The sequence below is a fragment of the Lissotriton helveticus genome, chromosome 3_1 (genome assembly GCF_964261635.1).
Source record: "Lissotriton helveticus chromosome 3_1, aLisHel1.1, whole genome shotgun sequence".
Taxonomy (NCBI): Eukaryota; Metazoa; Chordata; class Amphibia; order Caudata; family Salamandridae; genus Lissotriton; species Lissotriton helveticus.
In genome coordinates, this window is record NC_136061.1 from 1,368,613,157 (window position 1) to 1,368,639,559 (window position 26,403).

At 44.6% G+C, this 26,403-nt stretch overlaps 1 protein-coding gene across 1 annotated transcript in view; it reads left to right on the forward strand.

The window, feature by feature from the left end:
* GPR39 (G protein-coupled receptor 39) overlaps window positions 1-26,403 on the forward strand; it is a 1,198,747-nt gene that overhangs the window by 396,764 nt on the left and 775,580 nt on the right. The window lies entirely within an intron of this gene.

A 26,403-nucleotide genomic window follows, 5' to 3' on the forward strand; every position in this document is an offset into this window, starting at 1 on the left:
TGGGCGGGGCGCGGCATGACGACACAAAAAAGCGTTCCTTAAACGTGTGCGTTGTGCTGGGGGCGTGTGCTGGGGCGTGAACAAGGCCATTGGATGCGGCAATTACGCAGCAGCAAGGGGTGTGGCCAATGGGCGTGACAACCGGCAACAATCGTGCGGCACATCCCCCAAAAAAAAGCGTGCCTTGGGGCGTGGCCAATGGGCGCGGCAATTGCTGGGGCTTAGGCAGGGGCAGACGCGACTGATCGTGCCTGCGGGGACAATAACTGCACAGTATCCTGCGCGCTGTCAGCCAGTCAACTATCTGCATAAAGGACCGTGCCTGCAGGGACACTAACTGCAGCGTCTCCTCCGAGCTGTCACACACTCAACTCTCTGCATAAACGAATTGACACCAGGCGCACAACATCAACCAGGGCTGGAGCCGGGCTCAGGCGGTGGATGACGCGACTAAGCGCGACTGCTGGGACACTAACCTTTGAACTGACTGCACTTTCCCACATGCGCAGCGTCTCCAGTGCACGCTGTCACCCACTCAACTCTCTGCATTAACGACTTTACACCACAAGAACAACATCAAACAAAACTGGAGCCGGGCCTCAAGCGGGGGATGATGCGATTCAGCGTGCCTGCGGGGACACAACATTTACAACTGAATGCACTTTCACACACGCTTACCTACGGATGTGGAGTACATACACACTAGAGACATCTGCTAATACTTCTTACTACGAGGTACACACAGTATCTGCATACATATGCCTAACTATTGTGACACTTCATGCTAAAAATGTTCTCTACCGCGAGATTTTTAAAAAAAATTCCCTTGCCTATTACACACTTTGCACACATTTTGTTTCATACCCGGACAACGTCGGGACGGGCTGCTAGTTGTAACAATATAAGGGGGGCCTTGCAGACCCTCTGCTTGGGGTCTGCTACTTACCAGGGGCTAATTTCAATAGCATGGGGAGGCCTTGCGGGCCCCCAAGCCCGGGGAACCTCCACCTCCCAGGGACACCAATTCACTAATGAAGGGGGTCCGTTGCGGACACCCGACCCCATGGGCCACAACCTCCCTGGGGGTATCTAAATACAAGATGGGGGGGGGCCGTGTGGCCCACCTCCTGGAAACCTATATGGCCTTGGGGACCACCACCTCCCAGGGCCATCCCGTGGTAACCACCCCCGGGCCATTGCAGTTTGCTATGTGAGTGCTCCCGGCATCCCATAGCAAACAGTGTGCTCCGCTTTGAGCAAGCGAGAGCATTATGCTCTTGCTTACTCAAAACATAGCTCACTTTGCTTTTTACACCCAGGAATCTGCATGTTAGCAGGTACCCAGACCTGAAAATGGCCAGGGGGCACTCTGACGGCCTCCCTGTTAAGAAACAAAATGGCTGGGCCCCGGGGGATGGGGTCTCTCAACCCCAATAAAAAATAAAAATATAAAGCCCTGGTCCCAGGGGATGGGGTTCCCAGGGCCAAAATTGGCCTCAGGAGGGGGGCATGTGCCCCCTTTCATTTAAAATAAAGAAATAATATTAAATAATATAAAAAGGGGCAGGCCCCAGGGATGGGGTCCTAAAGGCCGAAAATGGCACAAGGAAGGGGGACCATGTGGTCCCTCTTCCTTTAATTAAACTTAAAAAATAAAATGGCAGGTCCAAGGGGAGATGGGTTCCCAGTGCCCAAATCGGTCAGGGAGGGGGCCGCGCAGCCCCCTCCCTTTTCTCAAATAAAAATTATTTTAAAAGAATGGGATGGGTCCTCGAGCCCAAATGGTTTAGAGAAGGGGGACCACACAGCCACCTTACTAAAAAAAATAGCAACAATGTAAAAAGCTGGCAAATCGCAGAGGCCTTGCCCCCTTTCTCCACTACTCTGCAAAGACGCCTCCTCTGCCACGCTCCTGGTTGGGGGGAATGAAGTCCCCATGGCTGCTAAGAGTCCTTAGGGACCAAGAAGACCTGTTACCTCCAGTTAGCCCCACACAGTGGGATTGCTAAGAGATGGTTGGAGGCCTCGCCCCCTTTTTGCACCCCTCTGTAAATGTGCCTCTTGGTGCACTCCTGGTGGGGGGTTGAGGTCCCCTTGCCTTCTGAGGGCCTCATCACTAAAGTGGACTTCATCCTCCAAGCAACTGTGTACCAGGAGGTGCGTTTGCAGAGAGGTGGAGAAAGGGGGCGTGGCCTCTGATGACCTCTCAGCAAACCAGCTGTCTGGGTCTTACTGGAGGTAACAGGATGGCTAGATGGCCCTAAGGACCCTCAAGAGCCAGGAGACGTGTTTGCAGAGTGGTGGAGAAAGGGTGCATGGCCTAATATTATGTCTCAGCAATTCCACTATGTGGGACTTACTGAAGGAAATAGGAGGGTTAGTTGTGCCCGAAGGATGTCCCTGGGGCCCAACTACCCCTCCGGTTACCTCCACTAAGTCCCACACAACGGGATTGGTAAGAGGTGTTCTGAGGACACACCCCATTTCTCCACTACTCTGCAAATGTGATTACTAGTTAAAAAGCCATAGAAATTCACTGAAAAGAACAAAGGTTACAGGTGAGTTAATAGTTAGGAGTTAGCATTTAAAAAACCCTAGTAGTTCACTGAAAAAAACTAAAGTTACAGGGACAGGGACGTTTTAGTTAGGAAAGAAAAAATGTAAATACCTCAGAAATTCACTGAAAAAAACAAAGGTTGCAAGAACATTATAGTTAGGGTCGGATTTCACTAGTACAAAACCAGTGACATTCAGCAGGTATAGTAACCTGAGCTAACTATAACTTACGCCTTGCAATGCACTGCTTATGACCTCACATATTACATCACTCATGACATGGTCACTGACAGCACTCATGACATCTCAAATGACATCATCCACAGAACCACTCACACACCTACTCGCATCCCCATACAACCTCTTGCACGCCCACTCACAAACCCATACAACTGACTTACCCATTCACAGACCTATACCAGTACTCACATACCCACTCACTCCTCCATAGAGCCACTCACACACCCACTCACTCATACAACCACTCGCACAAACAATAATTCACCCATACAGCCACTAATACAAACAATTACTCACCCATACAGCCAGCCAAATAACCACACACTCACCTATAGAGCTACTTACACACCCACTTATTTACCTACAGTCACACACTCCTCACTCACCTAATCAGCCTCTCAACACAGCCACTCACTCACCTATAGAAGCCACTCACTCACATAACCACTTTCATACCCATTCACACATCCATAGAAGCACTCACACATTCCTGTACTTATCCATACAACCATTCACACAGATACTCACTGTCCAATACAGTCACTCACACACGAAGTCAATTAACAAAACACCTACTCAAACAGCCACTCACTCACCGATGACGCAACTTTCACACCCAGTCACTTACTCATAAAGCCATTCAGACATCCACTCACTCACCCATACAGTCACTACACACCCACTTATAGAGCCACTTACACCGTCACTCACTGACCTAGGGGGGTTAGGAATACCCTGACCCCCTAGGCCTAGTGCTGGGTTCCCCATGGGAATCTGCTAGGGCCAAAAAGCATTTTGTTTTAAATTCACACTGCGAAAAAACAAGTGTGGGACTCCCGTAGCCCAGAGTTCACCAGATTTTTATTCTGGTAAATTGGTTTGTATGGCAAGTGTTATGAGGATTTATGTTTTTCATTTTGGCAATAGAAGTTGTGTTTCCCTGCTGTAGGTATTATCTATGCGCTTGTGTAGTTTAATGTTTTAGCTCAGCCTCTCACAGTGTCAATGGTTCCTCCTGCCACAGAGAACTGGGTCTAAGAGTACAGATTGAGGCAAGCTGCTCCAGTGTTTGTGGCAGCTAGGCCCCAGTGTCTCCGGGTGAGCCGACCTCTCTGTCCCCGGTTCTTTAGGAGCATCTGTTCCCCATGCACAGCAACCCTGTGGCTCTCCCTCCCTGCATCCCTCCCTCCCTGCGTCTTGCCAGCCAGACACATGAACTCCATCAGAGCAGGCAACAGAAGACCCAGGCGAGTGTCGAGGCCATGCCCGGTGAAGCAGGAGAGGAACAAAGGCAAGGAGAGGGATAGGAGCAGCAATCCCATACGGCTTGGCACAAGGGAAGGATCTTGATTTGTATTTTGTGGCAAGCTGGTTGTGCCTGGACCTAGATCCGAGCCATCCTCCCCAGCAGCCACCCTCACAGACCCTGCACTACAGAGGAGGGGGCAGTCCGTGCGATTTGTTAGGCCTGCATGTGCCACCTGTAAGAGATTAATGTACTCTTCCATTGGATTTAGCCTTGCCATTCCGCTCCTTCTTCCTCTTTTGGTGTGAGTTGTATCAGTTGGTGCTTTGTATTTTTCATAAGCAGTCCCAGCAGCATTCTACCCTCTCAGGCTAGTCCCTCGCTGTCTGTCTAGTTCTTTCTGGTCGTGGTGGCCTTTGACACGGCCTTAGACTATCAGCCATACATACCCTGTGACGTACCAGGAGGAATGAGGACACCATGCTTGCGCATCAGACGCCCGCGGAGGCTTGAACCGCCCCTAATGCATGCTTCCCTGGAGTTCTCAATTGTCTGGCCATGGCTCCTGTGATAATGCCCCTTCAACACGGCTGTTTTCTGTTTTTGTCTCTCAGCTGACCAATTGTAACTTACATTTTGCGTGTACATTATAACATCGTGCTATTACATCACATGTTCCCCCTAATTGTTTTTTATTCAATGAAACTTTACCTTTGAGAGAGGCATGTTAACCAAGTAACCAGGATCGAGGTTTTTCAGGTGGCAGTGTTATAATATAGATGGGACGAAATGCTGTTCTGGCTAGCCGTTATACTCTGTACAGAGCAGACAAGACATCTCATACAAAATGATGGCATCCGTCTAGCTGGTAAATGCAGATTGCTCCCACAACCCTAATGGAAATTCAGACCAAGGAATAATGTTCATACTTAAAGCATGAAGGTTCTTTGTTGCACTGAAAAAATATGATACCTATATGTAACTTAATGCACAACTTGAGCAAGGACCCGTGATATTTCATTTTTAAATTATAAAATGGTCACTTTACGGCAACGTTAGATGAAATTCAAGGTGTATCAAAATCACAACAAAAGTGTAGGAAGGAACATAAAAATACACCCAGGTGCATATGGTCTGTAGGTACCTTTTGGGAGAACGGACAGTAAGGTGTCACATGATGTCATGATGAACACAGTTTAATCTAAGACAATTTATTTAGTTTACTACACTATACAGACTTTTAGGGCCCTATTTGGTTAAACAACCCCTAGGAAAATCTACAGTCTATTCTGCGACCTAGGTTATGCTGTGTTGTATTCTGCTGCATATTGTCCTCACATCCCAGGCAGGAGAAAGCTTCGTATATGCTTTACTTCCATACAACTTGCCTGTGTTTAGACAACAAGATAAGGTGAATTGGTTAAAACTACTCGCCCACACACATTACGTAATGTATGTAAAATCATTTTTGGAAAGCTTTAAAATAGCTTTCTTTTTAATTTGCATCTTTTGGACTGCATTGAAATACTGTAATCGAAGAGATACAAAGGCCTTAAAGGATAGGTTTTCCTAATTGGTGTTCTGCATTATGCACAGCTAAGGTGCATGACAACTACTATTTTGTGACTGTTAGCCAGATTTACCCCCAATTTATGAATCTGAACATTCACTTAAAACTTCATCCACATGTTCATTAAAGGTTCATATTGACCCAGGGAAGGAGGCCACAAAACCACCACTCACAAAAAAACACCCACACATCTACTTACTGACCCGAACAACCACTCATATACTACAAACTCACTCAAACACTCCATCATACAGTCACTCACATACCCACTTACAAACCTATGGAGTCACTCACATACCCAATCACAGACCATACAGCCACTCACAGACCCAGTCACTGACCCATACAGGTTCTCATTAGCAGTCACAGACCCATACAGCCCCTCCACATACCAGTCACAGACCCATATAGCCACTCATACTCACTCACAGACCCAGAGTCACTCACAAACCCACTAACACAATTCACACAGCTATTCACACACCCACTGACAGACCCATACAGCCACTCACAGGCCCATAGAGGCATTCACACACCCTCTCACAAACCTATACAGCCACTCATAAACCCACTTACACACCCACACATCCTTGCACTTACACACTCACAAACCCGTATAACCACTCACACACCCACATAACCACTCACACACCCACTCACAGACCCACGCAACCACTGATTCAACCACTCGCCGAACCATACAACCATTCATTTGCCCACTCACACCCACACACACACACTCTCCCACCCACTCACAGACCCAAACAAGCACTCACACACCAATACAGCCACTCACACATCATACCCATAAGGCCACACATATAGTAACTCATTGACCCATACAGCCACTCACACACATACTCACAGGCCCAACAGCTACTCACACCCACACAGCCACTCACACATCCACTCACAGACCCATACAGCCACTCAACCACCCACTCACCCACCCATTCAGCCACTCACATACCTACTCTCAACGGTTACAGGGATGTTACACTTCGAAAATAGAATTTTAAAACATTTAGAATTTCACAAAAAAAACAAAGGTTACAGGGATGTGATAGTTAGGAAATAGCATTAAAAAATCCTTAGAAAGTCACTAAAAAAACAAAGGTTACAGGGACGTTGTCGTTAGGCTCAGATTTCACTCATACAAAGCCATTGAAATGTAACAGTTATAGTTCATAAGCTAATGAGAGCGTATGCCCCTGCAATGCACTGCTTATGAACTTACATATTACATCATTCATGACACGGTCAGTGACATCACTGATGGCATAACCGATGACATTGCTGATCACATCATCCACAGAACCATTCACACACCACTCACACACCCACACAACCACTCACACACCCTCACAACCACTCACACACCCTCACAATCACTCACACATCCATTCACAGATCCATACAACCAATCACACACTCACTCGCACACCCATATAGCCATTCAAACACCCACTTACATCCCGATACAACTACTCATATACCAACAAAACCTCTAATAACTGATAGGAAGACGATTTTGGGAGGGCATTCCATGATAGGGATTGGTAACAAGAAGAGTCAGAATTCCCCCAGCAGCATGCCCAGTTAAACCACTACTAGATTTGTTGTCCACAAAGGCATACCCCTGACGCAGACATCACATGTATGCAATGGTCCTGCATAATGCTACAAACGTATTGTGAGTCGGTACACACCACCCTATGGGAGGTCACAGAACTGCCTGAGTACCACATGAGGTAAGCATGTGCCCTGGGCATCTTTAAATGCAGGAAATAATACAAAGTGCGCACGCGATTGGTTGCCCTGGCGCTCCTCCTCACCAAACGTGCACTTACACTCCTGGGGCGATCGTTGACAGCTCCACGAGTGGCAGCTTAGTATGGGGCGGTGCACAAGAGGAGGAGGCCCTCCACTTTGAGGTGGTCCGACATCTCCGCAAGCGACCTATCTCTCCTCAATGAGCTACTCTTCTCACACAAATCTTGTAAGGGGTGGGAAACAATGATCATCCAGGCCAGCCCAGTGATCATCGCCTGGCATGTGCACAGGTGGGGACTCCCCAACTGATAACTTGAAATGATACACTATTTCCTGCCCTCCCTAGATTGTAAGACAGAGAGGGCTCCCTGGGAGGCTTCTTTCTTCCATCTGCAACCCGCCTCTCACTGCACACCCACCCACCCGTGGTTCATGACCAGCCACACTTAGTGACACCATCACAATGAACACATCTACCTCTGTATTCCTCTCCTAACATTTTCAAACTCCCGCCATCTCCATTATATGCCCTCTTCCTTCCCCAGTTTCTAACCTCATCTCCAGTTAACGGCATTGCGGCAAGGAGCAGCCAATACTCACTAACCCATAACAACAAATCCTTCATGACTTTTTTGCTGAAATCTTTATAACATGTATAGACCACTCTATGATTTTGCAATATCAATATATGTTTACATGGTATGTTTATTAGCAATGAGACTTCAGAAGGCATACCTTTTAACAAATGTTGTATTTAATATAAAACCCAATAAATACATTTAAAAAAATGATTGTCTTGTTCACGGTAAATCCAATAAACATAAAAAGTGGACTTTAAAATCATGATTCAATGAAAGTGAGAAAGAACAAATATGGATACTCTGATTTATAGGAAGTAAAAAAAATATTAAAACATGAGATGAAAGCATGTCATCAAAACGTTCCGATAATGTGGCGCAATTAACAAATGCATTTTAACTTTCAATTTCATCATTGGTAATTATATATGCATATTTCATTTACTATAAAGCTAAAATATATATATGTATGTATATGTATGTATGTGTATATAAATATATATATATTAAACAAAGGTTGGCTCACGCAAATGAAGAGACCCACACGGCGTCTATATTCACCTATATTTATTGGGAGGCAGCAGGAGGCATAAGCAGGTCCTCGTAAAGTAAATGTCTCCATTCATTGCCATACGCGTTTCAGAAATCCATCTTTCATCAGTGGCTAGGCGTAGTTGAGGGGGCTTGATCAGTGCGCTCTTTATATGCAGGTGATACTAGTTTCTTAGTCCCGTTGCCATGTTACAATTTTGCAGTTCCAATTTTGGTTATCCTTGGCCCAGGCCACCTGCTCTTCCCACCAGCCTACGAAAAGATTTGCGTAGCTGGGGTTCCCATAGCCACGCCCGTCAGCTGCTTATACAATTGATTAAGGAACAAAAACATATTGTTATTCAGGCAAAAAGTTGTGAATTCCGTTAACATTTTGTTGTGTTCATAGAATCTCACTGGACGTGTTGCCAGAAAACTCTCCACTGCCGTAAAGCCATCTTTGTGTGCTATGCACGTATATAGGCTTGTTATATCCAATACCATCATGCAATAACCTTCCTTCCAGTCAATCTCACTTATTAGGTTAAAAAAATGCTTAGTATCTTCGAGATAGGATTTCAATTTATTCACATGTGTAAAGAGAAAAGAGTCTATATACATTGACAGATGTTCTGTTAAACTCCCCTGTGATGCAACAATAGGCCTCCCAGGTGGATTCATTTTGTCTTTGTGTACCTTAGGCAGGTAATAAAAGGTCGGAGTAATCAGATTTAGACATCTTAAAAACAGATATTCATCACAATTCAACATGTCCATTTTGTACCATTTTGAAATCATATTATGGTATTCTATAATACTCTGATTATAGACCTTGTCTGTGATCTTATTATAACACATAGTGTCATTAAGTTGTCGAAATGCTTCTGTTTCATACTGTGTTCTTGTTAGTAGCACAATGTTCCCCCTTTTATCTGAGGGTTTACAAACGAGGGAAGAGTCATCGCATAGTTTGTTTAATGCGTCTTGTTGGATCTTTGAAAAGTTCCTTTTCTTTTTTACATACTTGTTGTTATGCCTTGAGCATTCAAGATCTTTGACCACTGCTTCAGCGAATGTATCTATGGCATCATTTGCCATTATTGGCATGAGGCAAGAAGCAGGTTTAAATGTGCTTGCTCCACATTTCTGTTGAACCTCCATTTGTGCTAACATTTGTGTGTTTCCAATTTCTGAGTCTCCTCCTTCATCGATTTCTCTTCTAAGTTCTTCCATAGTTCTAATACCTGCCAAAACTTTACACATCAATTCATCGGTTTCTCTGATTTCCATTCCTACAGCCGTAGGTTTTGTTGGAGATGGTTTCAACTTAAAGAATTTGTATAGTTTCAATTTTCGAGTGAATTTAAATAGATCTATTCTAGTCTGGGCAAATTCCATATTCTTTTGGGGGCAAAAGGAAACCTAACTTCAAAATTGACTCTTCATCCTTAGTTAGAACTTTAGGTGTCAAATTGATTATGGTTAGGTTTTCATCTTCCTTTAGTTTTTCTTGTTGTAGGATTAATTGCTGCAGGTTACTGGTGGTGAGCCTGTGACATTTCTGCCGCCTACGAAAATCCAGACCCCTTGCTTTTAGATGCATGGGCAGGACACACGGCCCAATCGTGCAAGGTGATGTTGATAATTTTGGTACGCTTTGCGTGGAGTGATCGTGACAAGGCTCTAGTCCTTATTAAAGAATTTGCTTCTTTTAATGAATCAGGTCACCCTCAACCCAGGATAACAAGATGCGTTTCGACTCTACAGGAGTCTTTTGTCTATCTGAGAGGCGCTATTACAAAGCAGGTATATATAGTCCTTCCCACAATGGGTTAGAGTAGACGTGGAAGAAATACTTGCAAGCACGTTACATCAATGAATACCCTATGCAGTATATTCAAATATAATGACAGGAAAAACATCTAACACTTTAAACTTTGCCTAATGCTAGTATATTGTCTGCATGTTTAACCTTGCATTCTAAAGACACGGGTGATGGAAAGTGCCCTTGAAAGTAAAACTAAATTCCCTCAACAACCAAATTGGGAACATTTTGGCGCCCTTCACTTCACATTGTCTATCGATTCGACATCTAATATGTGCAAAACTAAAATTAAAATTAAGACACACACAACCCTGCTGTTTAAAGCATTTCTTGACAAGGAACCACATTTAGCTCGAGTAGTTTTGCCGCACTAATTTTTTTCCTTCTGGAAAAAAAAACTTTTGACCTCTCTACCACGTGTCCGTATATGCTTGTTTACAGTTACTGAAAGGTTGCACCTGTGTGCACCGAGGCCCAAATTTTACCCTTGCGCCCCATGACACAACTATAAGTAGTTGAAAAATAGTGAAACACCAGAGTCAGACACCCAGTGCGTGCCTATAGGCAACCAGGACTACTGTTCCCATAATTCATCATAATGGGTAAGGAAGCCAAGTAACAAAGTTCGAGAGAAAGTCTCTTTTTGTTAATGCAAATTACCAGGGCCATACAGCAAAACTGAATGTTCAAACAATTCGTATACTGTCTCTTAATAAAACCAGGTTACCATGTCTGTATTAGCAAGCAGCGTCAAATATTTAACTCTGGAAAGGAGATAACAGAGAATTTTACAGCATTTCATGACTATTTAGTTAAGGAATTGTATCAGGTCGCCCCAGTTAAAGTCATTAAGAAAAGAGGAAATCCATCTGCCCCCTGGTAAACGGAGAGACTGAGAAGTCTCAAGCTCTTGTGTAAAAAGGCAGAGAAACAGTGGAGGAAGGATTTTTCGGAGGAAGACAGATCTAGCTGGAGGTGCTCGATCATAAAATACAAATCAGAAATAATCACTGCTAAAGCAGAGTTTTTCGCGTCCACCATATTAAAGAGTTCCAACAAATCTAAGGATATTTTTAAGATAGTGAAAGATCTGACCAACCCAAAGTGTACTATGAGTAAAATCAAACCGTCCCAAGAATTGTGTGATAGACTGGCGTGTTTCTTCCCAGATAAAATAAATAAAATTGTGGAAAACCTGAAGGAACAACCTCAACCTACCTCAATGACCCAGACAGGGGGGACCAGAGGATTTTATGAGGAGGGCGCTTCTGAGATAGTGGCTCCAGAGATCCCTCTGGATAAGTTCCCAATTCCATCAGAGGAGGAGTTTGTCAGGGTGGCGTTAGGGGTCTCTTCTGGCACCCCTTTGGATCCACTATCCCACAGGCTGATGAAGGAGCTTGGGAGAGAGATGTTTCCTATGCTACAACAGCTCTGTGGCCAGTCTATTGATACAGGGACTGTGCCCCTGGAATGGAAACAAGCTATTATCACCCCGCTCCTGAAGAAATCTACCCTTGACCCATGCAGTTATAAGAATTACCGACTAATCTCCCTCCTGCCTTACCCGGTTAAGATCTTGGAACGGTGGGTTAGCAGGACCTTGTCCCAATATCTAGAGACAAACAACATCTTAGAAGGGGAACAGTTTGGTTTTCGCCCGGGTCATGGGACAGAATCAGCCCTAGTGGTGGTGTTAGATGACCTGCGGATGCGGATGGACAGGGGCCAGTCGGCAATTCTAATCTTGCTGGACCTGTCCGCCGCTTTCGATACGGTGGACCATGCCACCTTGCTTTCAAGACTGAGGACCTTTGGAGTCAAGGGAGTAGCACTCAGGTGGCTGCAGTCCTACTTGTCGGATAGAAAACAGGCGGTGGCACTTCCCCCGTACCAGTCAGAAATGGTGGAAGTTCCTCATGGGGTTCCGCAGGGGTCGGCAATCAGCCCCATTTTATTTAATGTGTATATGCAACCGTTGCTGGGTATCATTAAGGCACACAACATCAGTGTTATTAATTATGCTGATGATACGCAATTGTTGATATCTTTGGAGGGGGACGAGGCGGAATCATTGGATTGCTTTCATCACTGTATGCATGAAATGACAAAGTGGCTGAAGGCAAACTCTCTCCAGTTTAACAGCGGGAAAACGGAGATCCTACAATGTAGGACGGGATGGATTGTCCGTAGCCTGCCAATAGATTTTTGGCCCCTGACCGCAGATGGCGCAATGATCCCAGTGAATACGGTACACAATTTGGGGAGCAGTTTCAATGAGAACCTCAATTTGGAGACCCATGTAAATAAACCGGTGGGAACCTGTTACTCCTTAATCCGTGGTCTCCGGAAGGTGCTGCCACTGCTGCCTATCCAGGTCAGAGCAACGGTGGTCAGGAGTACCATCCTTTGCCGCCTGGATTATTGCAATGCCCTGCTTTTGGAATCTCCGGGGTATCTGATTGCTAGATTGCAAAGTATCCAGGCGGCAGCTGCAAAGCTAGCACTTTCTCGGCCGTGTGGGTCGTCAACAACACAAGCACTCGCAGATTTACATTGGCTACCAGTAGCCCAAAGGATCCACTTTAAATCCTTGTGCATCGTGTATAAAGCTCTCTATGAGCAAGGCCCCAAGCCACTTCAGGCTGGATTTCAGGGGTATAAACCCACCAGGAATCTCCGCTCCGCTACCACAAACTGCGTGAGAGTACCTAAAGCAAGAAGGGTGACCCTGGGAGGAAGAGCCTTTAGCGTGGCAGCAGCACGCCTTTGGAACAGCCTCCCCTTAGATATAAGGAGAATGCAAGGCTTGCTGATGTTCTGCAAGAAAGTTAAGACCTGGTTATTCCCCAGGAAGTAATATGCCTTCTGTGTGGGGTAGAAGTAGATTCTCTGGATAGCATACTGACCCTTTACCATGTAGCTAACTAGCGCCAGGATGCCTGTAGGATTGCAGTGCGCTTTACAAGTGTTTATAATAATTATAATTATATATATATATATATATATATATATATATATATCCATCCACCTGTGGGGACAGAAATTCCCAAAAAGGCGTACTTCTCATACAGCCACGGCCGGCAGTGGGAGTACCTGCAGGGCGATGACGTGGGGGGCAGGGTGGGGGCTGGTAATGTATGGATTAAAGAGTTTTACAGGTAAGTAAACATTTAAATAAATAAAACGAATTTCGTTGCACGCACTGAACGCATTTGGGTATGCAGTGCACTCAACAAAATTATTTTTATTTATTTAAATGTTTACTTACCTGGGAAGCTTCATAATCCATACATTACTACCCCCCAGCGACGGCCCGTGTAGGGCGTTCCACCGGGCGGTGATGTGGGGCGGGGGAGGTGTAAAATACGGGAAACTGACAATTATAGGTAAGTAACGTAAAAAATAAATAAAACAAATTTTGTTGCGCGCGCTGCAACGCCAAATGCGATGCAGAACGTGCAACAAAATTAAATATCCAGATTTATACCTACAATTATTACCCATTTTTGTGACCATTCTTGCTCCACAAATCTAATCAAATGAAATCGCCCAAGTGGGCACTTATCTGTTATAACCTCAATTAAATTAATTGCAAATGTTACATTTTACATTCACTAGTTGCTAGAAGAGGCGATTCCTGGGGGACGGAAAAAAAACCATATCACTTTCAAAAAGAGGTCCTCTCAAAATCAATTTTTAACTTCTAATATTTTAAAAACTCTGTAGAAAGGAGATGGCCCTTACCTCGGTAGGGCGGCGTGGCATTCCCACATCCTTAGGTCAAGAACCCAGCCATGGCGCTTCCCGGTCATCCCGGACTCCTTCTCTCTCTCTCCCTCTGCAGGAACCCGTGACGGAGTGCGCAGGACCGGAAGCAGTTCCCCGTGACACCGGAAGTTACTCACTGGAAGACAGAAAAGACGGCGAACAGGAAGAGACGCCGTTCAGAGCAGCAGACCCGTGGCAGGAGGACGCAAGCGAAGAACCCGAGAGCGGAGGAAAGGAGAAGACCCGTGGAGAGGACGAGGAGGACGACGTCTGGTCCGAAGACTGGTGGAGTCCTCAGGAGGTGGCTGGAGAGCGGCCGTAACTCACAGGAGAGTTACGGCGGGCCACGTGAGTACAGCGTCTCCGTGTCCCCTCTGTTTATAGTGTAAATATCGTTGTAGTGAAAGCACCTGTAATTACACCGCCTCACTGTATATATATATATATATATATATAGAAGCACCCCTTTCATTGTAAAAAGAACACCTTCGCCCGTCCTCACAGGATCACCCTTTTCTCCTCCCCCTTATCTGATTCTCTCCCTCACGACCCTCCCATCCGTCCTACCCTCACTGTATGTCTTCTGGTCATACACATCCCTGGTGTCGGTGGCAGAGCTCTGACAGTCCAAAGCTCCGGGACTAACGGCCCCTGTTCTCTCTCTCTTTTTCATACCTCCGAGGGACAATAGGACAACGACCTGAACTCCCGCATCCTACCGGAAACTCCTTCCGACGACAACACTCCCTGAAGACTGCAACCCAACCTACCGACATTTCCTCCTGGCACCTCATACCCTGTTTTTTCCCAAACAATAAAAACTGTAAAACATTGCACACTTCATACGGCCTCCTCGCCTGTTATTCCGGTCCGCCCGAACCCCTTCCCCACACTTGGTGTCAGAAGTGGGATCATCCGGAGGCATGGAGGAGGCCGTTAAGAAACTGGCGGAAAGCCAAGAGGTCCTGGGTAAGATGATGGAGCAGTTTCTGAAAACGGCTGAGGATGATCGCGGACAACTACACGACGTTCTAAAGGGCCAGGGCACAGCTCAGGATCAAGCCATCGGACGTCTCACAGATGTCATGGGACAACAGAGACCGGTCACTTCGCTGCCCTCCGTAGTACTACAGAAGTACGTACCGGGTGAAGACCCAGACTTCTTTTTTACGAACTTCGAACGCCTAGCCCAAGCTGCCGCATGGCCTGCAGATCGTTGGGGCCATTATCTGGGTCCGCTGTTAACAGGGGAACTACAAGCGGCCTATCAACAGGCGAACGTACAGGGGCAAACCCCTTATCAGGACATAAAAACATGCATTCTGGAGCGTCTGGGAATAGACGACGAAGCATACAGGGTTCGTCTAAGACAAGTACGGGAAGGACCCCAAGAGACACCCCGGGCCCTGTCGTTCCGCATACAGGACTTAACTAATCGGTGGCTAAAGCCAGCAACGGCCTCGAAGGAGGACATCCTCTCGAAGATTTACCTGGAGCAGTTCTTAGCCTCTCTTCATCCGGCTACCCAAAAATGGGTACGACAGCACGCCCGTCTAACGCTAGAGAGCGCCGTCGAGATAGCCAGCGCCTACAGCCGGGCCCAAGACTTCAACAGAAGTAAGGAGGAACACCCTTCCCGGGCCCCATCAGTCGGTCACCTCCGGCCCCAAAGACCTTCCGTACCCAAGAAGCCCGATCCTGTTCCCTTGGTGCATTATCCGGTACCCCATCGACCGATACATCCCGGTCCTCAGTGCTACCATTGTGGTGGGTACGGACATATAGCCCGCACATGTCCACAGAAGGAGGAACCCATGGACATTGGATACGTGCGGAACTATGTATGTCTCACCAACGAAGCAGCTCCTCCCCCGTACAGGTGTCCGGTGAGAATAGACGGACACCAAGTGATGGCCCTGGCTGATTCTGGATGTCGACAGAGCGTCCTACGGCCCCAGGAATTACCCACCCCTGTCGGCCCCGTGACCGGCACGGTGGCTATTAAATGTGTGCATGGGGATACGAAGAGTTATCCAACTGCCAGAGTACGTGTACAAGATCCCGCCAATGACGAAAGTTCGCTGACAGTCGGCCTGGTGCCCAATTTGCCAGAACAAGTCATCCTGGGCAGTGACTATAGTGGACTTCCCCGTCTCCTTCACGAAACCACTGACTCCCTAGAAAAGTGGTGGGCCGAAGCCCCGTATTTCCAAAACCCTGCCTCATTGGGGCCACCTCCTAAAACCCCCAAAACCAAGAGCCAAAGGAAGAAAGAAAGAAGAGAGTACGCCATGGCCTATCCTGTTCAAGTGGACACCCATCCTTGGGAAACCGATAGAGAGTTCCGTGCAGCCCAGCAAGAAGACCCTATTTTACAGGATGCCTGGGGGCGCGCTCTGGATAACGAGGACCCTCTACAAGTAGGTCCTTATTTCTTCAAAAAGAATGGGCTCCTATACAGGAAGGGAGGGCCCCAGCAAAACACCCAATTGATCGTTCCCAGCCTTTTCCTGGACAAGGTACTGTTTCTGGCTCACAGTCACTTACTGGGTGGTCATTTCAGTGACGAAAAAACGGGACAAACAGTTCTGGAGAACTTCTATTGGCCTGGGGTGTACGGACAAATAAAACGGTATTGCCGGGAGTGCCCGGTGTGCCAGAAGAACAGTCGTTATAGACCTCCTAGAGTCCCGTTACAACCGCTCCCTCTTATTGACATCCCCTTTAGCAGAGTAGGGATGGACCTCATAGGACCCCTGCTTCCCTCTCGAGGTGGTCATAGGTATGCGCTGGTCTTGGTGGACTACGCCACCCGCTTCCCTGAAGCCGTTCCACTACGCCAACCCACCACGCAGAACAGTGCGAAGGCCCTCATTTCCATTTTTTCCCGGGTTGGTTTTCCCCGGGAGATCCTAACGGATCAGGGGACCCCTTTTGTTTCCTCCCTTATGCGTCAGGTATGTTCCCATCTAGGGATTAAACAAATCAGAACCTCAGCCTACCACCCCCAAACTGACGGGCTCGTGGAACGCTACAACGCCACCCTGAAAACCACCCTCAAGAAACTGTTGGGACTAGAGACTAAGAGATGGGAAGAGATGCTATCCCTGGCGTTGTTTGCAATCTGGTGTAAAGTCCAAAGCAGCACAGGGTACTCCCCTTATGAACTCCTGTATGGGCGGGCACCACACACACTGTTGGACATGGCCCGGGAGGCGTGGGAAGCAGAACCAGACCGTACCCGACCCCTGCCCGAATACGTGGACAACCTGAAGACCCATTTAGGGCAGATACGGGAGATAGTGAGACAGAATATGGTGATCGCCCAAACCTCCCAAAAACTCCAATACGACAAAGGAACCAAACCCCGTTCCTTTGTCCCCGGGGACCTAGTCCTACTCCTTATACCATCGACAGACCACAAGCTACTAGGGCAGTGGCAGGGCCCATTTTCCGTCTTAAGATAAGTGACCCCTGTCACGTATGAGATCGAAACCGACGCTACTCGAGAAGTAACCCAGATATACCACGTGAACCTCCTAAAAAAATGGGAGGGACCACGTCCCGTCCTCACGGCAAGTCCAAAACAAAAACCCCTATAATTTGAAAGATGTATTGACTCGGAATTACCAGAACAAAACAAAGAGGACCTCCGAAGGTCCTTAAGCGGTGCACAGACATAATATCGACTCCAAAATATCGTTTGGACAGAATATCGAGTTTTAAATATAGTTTGGAGAAAATATCGACAGGACAGAATATCGACAGACAAAATATCGTTTTTAAGGTAAGTGAAGTAATATCGACTGTAAATAATATAGAAAGTGAAAATATCCAAGTATATAATCTAGATAGTAAAAAATATCGTTTTTTAAATAATATGTAATTATTTATAGTGTTTTTATGTTATAATATGTGTGAAAAGTGTCATTTTATGTTATAATTATTTTTAATTAATGATTTTTAAAAAATTATTGTGTAATTTTATTCTGTAGCGGGTTGTGGGTTTATAGGGGAATAGGGTGGGAAGTAATTTAATTATAATTAATTAAATATGTAAATGTATTAATTGGTAGTAATAATTAATTAATTGGTAATTAAATAATATATGTTAATTATTTAAAATGTAATTGGTAATTAATTTAATTTAATTTATTAATTGCTAATTATGTAAATTAAAATAATGTATTTCCTGTAGCGGGTTGTGGGTTTATAGGGGAATAGGGTGGGAAGTAATTTAATTATTATTTATTAAATATGTAAATGTATTAATTGGTAGTAATATTTAATTAATTGGTAATTAAATAATATTTGTTAATTAATTAAAATGTAATTGGTAATTAATTTAATTTAATTGATTAATTGCTAATTATGTTAAATTAAAGGGGTATTTTTAGGGTTCAGGGTCAGTTGTTAGTTTTTGGGTAAAGGGGTATTTTTAGGGTTCAGGGTCAGTTTTTAGTTTTTGGGTAAAGGGGTATTTTTAGGGTTCAGGGTCAGTTTTTAGTTTTTGGGTAAAGGGGTATTTTTAGGGTTCAGGTTCAGTTTTTAGTTTTTGGGTAAAGGGGTATTTTTAGGGTTCAGGGTCAGTTTTTAGTTTTTGGGTAAAGGGGTATTTTTAGGGTTCAGGTTCAGTTTTTAGTTTTTGGGTAAAGGGGTATTTTTAGGGTTCAGGGTCAGTTTTCGGTTTTTGGGTAAAGGGGTATTTTTAGGGTTCAGGGTCAGTTTTTAGTTTTTGGATAAAGGGGTATTTTTAGGGTTCAGGGTCAGTTTTTAGTTTTTGGGTAAAGGGGTATTTTTAGGGTTCAGGGTCAGTTTTGGGTTTTTGGGTAAAGGTTTTTTTTAGGGTTCAGGGTCAGTTTTGGGTTTTTGGGGTACAGGGGTACAGTGTAAAAATAAAGTAAAATTAAATGTACATTAATTTAATTTAATGAAATTAAATTAAATTATATTTAAATAATTTTAAATAATTTAAATTAAAAAAATTATTATATACTTACCAATACTTACGTTGTAATGGTAGTGCGTTGTAAAAGTTGCGTTGTAACGTCATATATCCACTGTTGCACTCTTTGCAGTGGAAATAGTAATTTTTACTCTTTTGTATTTGTACGTTAATAATATTGGCTATTATTTAATTAAATTGTGTTACTATATATATATATGTTTTAAGAAATATGATTAAAAAAATATTATTTTTTTACTTTCATTAATTATTTAATTATTAAAAGTTATTTTAAGTATTGTTAATTATATTTTAGTAATTAATGTTTTATATTAATGTAATTAAACATTGTTTTTATTAAAGTCGATATTTTTTACAACTATATTTTTGTAAACGATATTTTGTACTCGATATTTTTGTACTTACCTGTTTGTACATACAAACTCGATATTTTGGTTGTAGATATTTTTTCCTCGATATTTTGGGTAGTCGATATTTTGGTAGTCGATATTATTTCAGTGATCCCCTTAAGCACCCTACAAACCAGTTTCTCCTCTCTCCCAGGACACGCCACCATCGTTGAACACGCCATACACACGGAGCCAGGCAAAACAGTGAGACAAAGACCCTATCGGATCCCTGAAGCTCGCCGGCTTGTCATCAAAGAAGAAACGGATGTGATGTTAAGGATGGGCATCATAGAACCGTCCATCAGCAGCTGGAATTCGCCAATTGTCCTGGTTCCCAAACCCGATGGCTCGACCCGGTTCTGTATAGACTTCAGGGAGGTGAATAAGGTCTCCAGTTTCGACACCTATCCCCTACCTCGAGTGGACGAGATGGTCGAGCGCATAGGCAAGGCCACCTACATAAGCACCTTTGACTTATGCAAGGGATATTGGCAGATCCCGCTTAAAGAAGAAGATAAAAAGAAAACCGCCTTTTCGACCCCTGAAGGCCTGTTCCAGTTCAAGGTTATGCCCTTCGGGCTCCACGGAGCCCCTGCTACCTTTCAAAGGGCAATGAACCTGGTACTACAGCCCCATGTCCGTTATGCCGGTGCCTACCTCGATGACATTGTCATCTACAGTGATAACTGGGGACAGCACCTTGATCACTTGCAGGCTGTCATAACGTCACTTAGGAATCATGGTTTCACCATTAACCCCGCTAAGGCCACCCTGGCTGCCCAAAGCGTGAAGTATCTGAGATACCTTTTGGGGGAAGGGGTTATCAGACCCCAGGACAACAAGATCAAAGCCATCCAGGCCATAGCCTTTCCCCATACTAAGAAAGAACTCCGTGCCTTCCTCGGCCTGTTGGGCTATTATAGGAGATTCATCCCCAATTTTTCCCAGACTGCAGCCCCGTTGACGGACCTGTTGAAAAAGGCCACCAGAACCGAAGAGGCTCTACAACATCCCTCTTCCCTGTTGCAAAGAGCGTTTCACGAGCTCAAACACTCTTTAATCTCCGAACCAGTACTCCTGAGCCCTGACTTCACACAGCCCTTCATCCTACAGACGGATGCCTCAGAGCAGGGTTTGGGTGCAGTCCTTTCACAGAAAGACCCAAAAGGGGCAGGACGACCCATTCTCTACCTTAGCCGAAAGCACTTTCCCTGGGAGATGAATTACGCGGTCGTTGAGAAAGAGGCCCTAGCCATCAAGTGGGCAGTGGAGAGCCTTAGGTATTACCTTGAAGGGAGGGAGTTCATCCTGTACACCGACCATGCCCCACTTGAGTGGATGGCCCGCAACAGGGGCCACAACGACAGGGTTCTCCGTTGGTTCCTGTCCCTGCAACCCTATCGGTTCAAGGCGCTACATCTGAAGGGAACGGAACAGGGTAACGCGGACTACCTCTCCCGTTATCCACGTCCCTCTACCCCTACAAGAAAGACTGCTAGGGAAAGGGGATGTAGAAAGGAGATGGCCCTTACCTCGGTAGGGCGGCGTGGCATTCCCACATCCTTAGGTCAAGAACCCAGTCATGGCGCTTCCCGGTCTTCCCGTACTCCTTCTCTCTCTCTCCCTCTGCAGGAACCCGTGACGGAGTGCGCAGGACCGGAAGCAGTTCCCCGTGACACCGGAAGTTCCTCACTGGAAGACAGAAAAGACGGCAAACAGGAAGAGACGCCGTTCAGAGCAGCAGACCCGTGGCAGGAGGACGCAAGCGAAGAACCCGAGACCGAGAGCAGAGGAAAGGAGAAGACCCGTGGAGAGGAGTAGGAGGACGACGTCTGGTCCGAAGACTGGTAGAGTCCTGAGGAGGTGGCTGGAGAGCGGCCGTAACTCACAGGAGAGTTACGGCGGGCCACGTGAGTACAGCGTCTCCGTGTCCCCTCTGTTTATAGTGTAAATATCGTTGCAGTGAAAGCACCTGTAATTACACCGCCTCACTGTATATATATATAGAAGCACCCCTTTCATTGTAAAAAGAACCCCTTCGCCCATCCTCACAGGATCACCCTTTTCTCCTCCCCCTTATCTGATTCTCTCCCTCACGACCCTCCCATCCGTCCTACCCTCACTGTATGTCTTCTGGTCATACACATCCCTGGTGTCGGTGGCAGAGCTCTGACAGTCCAAAGCTCCGGGACTAACGGCCCCTGTTCTCTCTCTCTTTTTCATACCTCCGAGGGACACCAGGACAACACCGGACCTGAACTCCCGCATCCTACCGGAAACTCCTTCCGACGACAACACTCCCTGAAGACTGCAACCCAACCTACCGACCTTTCCTCCTGGCACCTCATACCCTGTTTGTCCCAAACAATAAAAACTGTAAAACATTGCACACTTCATACGGCCTCCTCGCCTGTTATTCCGGTCCGCCCGAACCCCTTCCCCACAAACTCCTAAATATATCGATAAATTCAATTTTTCTATTCTAGGGTGCAGTGAGGTTATGTCTTTAAACGTACAAAACATTCACATTCAAACCCCCTGCCTCACTGGTTTCCAAATGAATTACATAACTGAATTCAAGTTTAAGCAATAGTGCTTCTCTGTTACCCTCTCTTGCATTTCTAGGGATGTGGTCAATGCCCATATATCTTGCCTTTGTCCAATCAGCATTATGGTGTTATTTGAAGTGCCTTGCCACTGGGTATTTATAAGCTGATTGTTATGGCCCTCCAGTGTTCTAAAATAAGTTTCCTCACTAGGAATACCATGCTGTCTACAAATCTTTTTGCACCGGGGCATTCAATTACATAGAGCACAAATTCTGTTATGCATGACATATGACATCTGATTATATGTATCTTTTTGTGTGGTATCTCAAAGTGAGTTATTTTAGAACTACACTTGCATGCCTTGCATGTGGTGCAGGGGAAACCCCGTTTATTGAGGTGTCCTCTGTTATATTCTTTTTGTTGCCCCCAAAGTGGCTTCTTACTAGATGGTCCCTCAAGCTTAAACCTTTCCGGTATGTAATGTTAGGACTCGATCCTACGAAGGTAGATAATACATTATGATTTAGAAGGATATCCCAATGTATCCTCATATGTTCCTCGTATTACTCATTGATTGATCTGAAAAGGTAGTGATAAACCTCATGGTTGTGTTTTTGTCACTATTTGTGTCCTCTCTAGTTGCGTTCTGGGTAGCAAATACTAAATCCTCTCTCTTAAACCCTGCCACTCTCTTTGCATCAATTTAACTTGCAGTGTGTTGGGCGCAGGGTCTGGCTGGAGGTCATGCCCTGCGGACAACCCTTACTGTGCACAACCAAAGGCCATACACAACAAAGGTTGAACACCACAGCAAATTTGGCACATGATCTGACTGGAGTCGAGTCACTTCACTCAAACCCCATTGCATGTGCCCAAACGCTGTGAGCAGTGGAGATGTGCCACCTGCAGTGAATTTGGCAAAGGGTCAGTCAGCAATATAGTCCTTGTTTACATTGCACATTTTAATTCATCTGCTTAGTTGCTTTTTCCAAATACTATTTTCTGTATTTTGTTCATGCAACATATGATTGGTATGATATATATGCAAAGTGAGTCACTCCTAGGTGTTTGGGTGATTACAGGATATGAATTAGTCTTCTTTTTTTCCGTATATTTGTATTGAGAAATACATGTCAGTAAATAAACATTGCATTAAAAAAAAGAGAATTAAACAATAAATCACATTATGACCACACAATAAATGATTATGAAATATGAACTTCTCAGATTTCTAAACACAAAATGCAAAAGACAGATCTTAAAGATACACTATGTGAGATTCTCATAACACCTGGAACTGAAGAAATAGGAAAGGTAGACAAGGGAGGAGATGATGTAGCTAGTATACAATATGTATTAAATCATATATTAGATAAGATAATTAGAAGATAGTAGAATTAATATCATACAAATCCACAAATATAATATTTCAGGTGGAATATTCCAACTAACCCAACAATTTCCAATAGGTCAATAGTAAGTCTTAATTAAAATAACAGTATTAAGGGCTAAATCACCAACAGTCCTAATGATAACAGCATGAATATAAATAAAGGTGATAATTAATTAATGAGACAAAAAAGGAAGAAACTCCCTTATTGCATTAACTAATTAGAAGGAAAAAATCTTAAATATTACTAGAAATAGAATATGTATTAGCTAGAAAAGGTTTCCAAATTTGGATGAAAATTCCAACATTGTTCTGCAATCTGTAAAGGAGTTTTTCATATGATGTCATTTTATACATTACATTTCAATGAATGGGTCTTCTTGATGGGGCATAGTTCAAAGGTCTTAATTTGAAGCTGAAGACAGTGCAAGTTTCGCACAATGCTTGTACGTGGATCATAAGCGTGTTAACACTACATGCTCATCCATTCCTTGGCCTATTTGCACTGAGCACAGAGTGACTTTCTCATACGTGCCACTTGTAATTACCGTTTGCCATTGTGCCAATTGTAATTACCGAAAAGAACAAGATGAAGAAAATAAACATAAATTGCCTCTCTGTTTCCAACATGTTTAGTCTAACTTCTTTCATTAAAGGAGAAATTCTGAGTTATGTGTTTAAACTTTAGACTCCTGAAGCACAAAAAAGACAGGTGCTCAGCTCTGAGGAGAGCAATTTTGATACGGCCCCAATGATTTATACCCTTTCACTGAAAGACTTTATGACGACTGCAAGAACTCACTCGCTCACTGGGATTAAGAGATTGTTATTCCGTGGTACAGAATGTTGTTGGGAAAGTTCAAGGACTATCTGTTGTTTGTCTTCTACTTCTGGGTCATGACATAAGAGGTGTTGCCTGCCATAATTAAATTCCCTCTCGTTTATGCTTGACTTTTAGTTCGTGTTACTTTTTTGCGAGAAAGATATTGGCAAGTTTATCGCACAAGAATTGATTTTCTGCTGTGCAGTCATTAGGGGCAGACTTCAAGCAGTGAAAGACCTCTATATTTGTGGTATGCACATATTTGCTGCTGAGCAAAGCCTTTTGCATAGCAAATCCCCACAATGGCATCTTATGTATGAAACCTGTTGAAAGGCATGCAGATATACCTGGGGGTATCGCGCGTGCTGCTTGCACTGTATCAAGCTCTTTTGCTCTTTCGGAAAAGCTGAAAACCAAAGGCGATGCGATTTCTGTCACTACACTATTGAAATTACGACTGAGTCTTTCCACCTCCCCCACTAAAAATAGTGTGGCATTCACGTGACTTGAAGATCCATCTGCTATCCAGTGATTGCAAATGTCAAGGTGAATAAGACACCAAGCCTACATTTCCAACATAAACCTCTTTGAAGTAAACTGTTCCTTTGATAATTTGAGAGAAGGTTGATTGAGGATAGGGCTGAATGTGGTGCCATAGCAACGACCATTGGGAAAATTGACATAGAGCTGGAGTGAACAGGTAAATAGAGAAATACAGAATAAATAATGATTAAACATCTCGATTTTCGAATGATGAAATACTAAGAACCTTAATAACGTTTACAATCAGAATTTAAAATATGTATGTAACTCTAACTGGTATATTTCTGTTAATGGTTGTTCCTATTTATTTGCGTGTACACCAAACTCTTGGAAGATGATACTGTGATGGCATGTAGCAATCACTACAGCATCCAATGACTGCAAAGAACAACGGGGCAACAACTAGCGATTATTATCGCTATGTTGGCTTAGCGGCAATAATTTTATCGCCGTGTTGCGGCGATTTTTATCGCTTAGGAGCCTTGCTATTATCAAGGTTGATCTCCTAAGCGATAAAAATCGGCCGAAATGCATGAATATCACTGTAAAGTCAGCGATATTCATGCATTACAGAGCTAATGCTCTTAGCCATGTTATCCACCTCCCATTGGATAACATGGCTAAGAACTGCACAGGGCAGGTGTTAGCTTTTGGAGATATTCGCACTTAGCGCGAATATCTCAAAAAGTTGATAATAGGAGATAGCGATGTTAGCGACTGTTTCCAGTCGCTAACATCTTGGCACGCCCACTTTGCATGTCATTAGTGATAAATATCTCTGACATGCAAAGCGGGGCCCAAGATGGTCGCTATCTCCTACTAGCTGTCGCTAACTGGTGTTAGCGACAGCTAGGTAATAGGGAGATAATTTTATCTCCGCTTTCTTGGCTTTTAAAGCCAAAAAAGCGAAGATAAATCCCTTGATAATATGCCCCAACATATTTAAATTCGCTATCAGTAACTGTGGTCCTCCGCTAGTACAGGAGTTAATATCAAATGATTTACAATTGTGTTTTACAATTTGGAATTGGCCAAACCGTCATGCACACTTAGCCGCGCCCTGCCACCCCCCCCCTCCTCCCTGATGCTGCAGATGCAGCTCAAAATTGATGGCCCGACCCCTTCCTTGGCTCACAGCCTGCAGGACAAAAAATAAAATTATAATAAAAAGGTTTTAACATCAACTTATTTCTGTCCTGTGCCTCTGCTGGCTTTCAGCAGAGGGGTGGGGATGCTCCTCTGCCATAATGGAGGTGCTGCCCTTGTCTGCTAAGGAAAAGACAACTAAACTCAGGGCAAGCAATGGAATTTTTTGCATGACTTTGGCAGAAGATATTCGCACCCATCCACTGGGATACACTGGGATAGCGCCTCTTAGTCCAATATCTATCAACTGGAGCCAGCAGAAGTTCAGTAAACACATTTTAAGAAGATACCATGTAATGTGCATTCTTACCATCAAAATAATTACAATCATGTTAACTGCAGTTGGCAATAATCACTTAGAAACCCATTTCAAGTTTGCCAGTATTCAGGCCAGTATTCCCCACCTTGGAGAATACTAATAAAGCAAGCAGCGGCAATTCCTACTTTCTCTGATTACACGCTCATGTGGAATATCATATGGGATTCGGTGTTACCACTCGGGTTCCA